Genomic DNA, 2,343 nt, shown 5'->3' with positions numbered 1-2,343 from the left:
GCTCTGCTAGCCATTTTCAGAGGACTTTGAGAAACCCCCCTCCCTTGAATATCTGACTTAGTGGAGAAATCCTTCTTTGCTCCTATGACACCTGGCTTCTCCTACAGCAAATACATCCACATAAAACCCACGTTGATCCACATGTCTGAACAACTGGGTGAGTAAATAGCCCCTGGCCTCTGGCCACTGGCTGGGAGGTGATGGGAAGAGCAGGAAGACAGTCTCAATTGCTGATCTTGTGCAGCCGCCGGTCTGTTCTCCCTTCCCCTTTCCTGTATCCGAGTCGCTCCCTTCTCCACCGTGTCCCCTCCAGACTGCAGAACGTCCTTCTGAACCAGGTCAGCCAGCAGTCACATACTGGGCATTGCAAACAGTGTTTCAACAGGACGGAGGATGTAGTGATTCGCAGGGCACCCATTGCAAACGGTGCTTCAACAGGACGGAAGATGTAATGATTTGCAGGGCCCCCATTCGATGTTGCAGGGGAACTCCAATGCCAGGGGGAGATCGTCAAACATGGGTGAGAGCTTCACCTACTTGAGCCTGAATCTGAAAATAGAACGGAAAAGAACATTTAAGAATAATCTCCATTGGTTTAGTCTTCTCTGTCTTTCTCTCTCCGAGATAGGCATCAGCTCATACACAGACAAGCATTTTCTTCCTCTAGTCCTCTTTGTGGTGTAGTGGATACACATTTGGCCGTGATCCACATGGTCGGCAGTTCGAAACCACCAGCAGCTCCATGGGAGAAAGACTAGGCTTTCTCCTCCCATCAACAGGTACAGTCTCAGAAAGCCCCACAGGGGCCGCTGTGAGTCAGCTTTGATTGGATGGCAAGGAGAGTCTTTCCATAGAGAGCTTTCGTGGTGTAGTGGGTTACGTGTTGGGCTGCTAACTGCAAGGTTAGCAGTTCTAGACCACGAGCCCACTCCCAGAGTTTTTTACTCTTCTATTCTTGTAAGATTTACAGTCTCAGAAACCCACAGCTGGTAGGCAGTTCTGCTCTGCCCTACGTGGTCGCTATGAGTCAGAATTAACATGACGGCAATGAGTTTGGTTTTGGAGTCTCTCTTTAAGGAGCCCTGGTGGCGCTGTCTGGTAACCACAAGGTCAGTGGTTCAAAGCCACTGAGAGAGAAAGTTGAGGAAGTCTGTTCACAGATCACAGTGAGTCGGGATCAACTCTGTGGCAGTGGATTCAATGTGGTTTGTTTTTCCTTTGGTCTTCCTTTACCAGTGACCCTCCAATTGGTTCTGACTCACAGCAGCCCCACGGGTGAGAAGTCAAACTGCCCTCCACGGGGCTTTCAATGGCAATGACCTTCCAGAGACAGATTGCCAGGACTTTGTTCCGATGTGCCTCTCAGTGGGTTCGGACCGTCAACATTTCAGCTAGTGGCCAAGCACCACCCAAACCGAAAAAACACTCACTGCCATCGAGTCGATTCCAACTCAGAGTGACCCTTTAGGTTAGAGTAGAACCAGCCCCGTGCATTTCAAAGACGAACTCTTCATGGGACTAGAAAGCCTCATCTTTCTCCCAAAGAGCACCTGGGGGATTCAAGCTGCTAACTGCAAGGTTACCATTATGCCACCAGGACTTCTCGCCCTCTAGTCATTCCCAAATTTAAACTAAAAGTCCTCTGCAATGTAGGGACAGGGCAAGGAAGGGGAATGAGACAAAAAGCGATTATACTCATAGCAGAATTTGGGGACCACACTTGGACTTTTTCCCCACCTCTACAAATTTAACTGTCTCCGGGTGTGTTGACTTAGGGGAGCAATCCAGCCCGGCAAGCAGTGCCTTGCTTTCTTCCAGTGTCCCCAGTCTTCTTCTCAGATGGAAGACTCCATGGGGGGAACCAGTGGCTGTCGAGTGGACTCTGACTCAGGGCACCTCGTGTGTGTGTCAGAGCAGAGCTGTGCTCCATAGAGTTTCCAGTGACTATATTTTCCTAAATAGATCGCCAGGCCTTGCTTCCAAGGTGCCTCAGGTTGCCCTTGAAATGCCAGCCTTTCGGTTAGCAGCCTGTGTCGGATGGGAAGTACTGGATCTCCACCAGCATAAGAACACAGGGACATTTTCTGGAGCACCGCACCCATAGCACGCACAGTTCCCATAAGGTTCCGTTTTAATCTCTTAACTGCTCCAGAAGAGCCTGCTGATCTGTTGCCCTTTGTGGATATGGGTCAGAATGGGCTTGTTTGGGTTTGAGGGGTTTGGCTTACCCTGGACACCATAAGGCAGCCCTGGTGGCGCCGTGGATTATGTGTTGGGCTGCTTACCTCAAGGTCAACAATTCGAAACCACCAGCCACTCCACAGGAGAAAGATGAGGCTTTCT

Source organism: Echinops telfairi, unplaced genomic scaffold (assembly GCF_000313985.2).
Source record: "Echinops telfairi isolate 266 unplaced genomic scaffold, ASM31398v2 ScPeMD7_23;HRSCAF=83, whole genome shotgun sequence".
Lineage (NCBI taxonomy): Eukaryota > Metazoa > Chordata > Mammalia > Afrosoricida > Tenrecidae > Echinops > Echinops telfairi.
The sequence above is the reverse complement of the archived record's forward strand: the minus strand, read 5'-3'. Positions refer to the sequence as shown.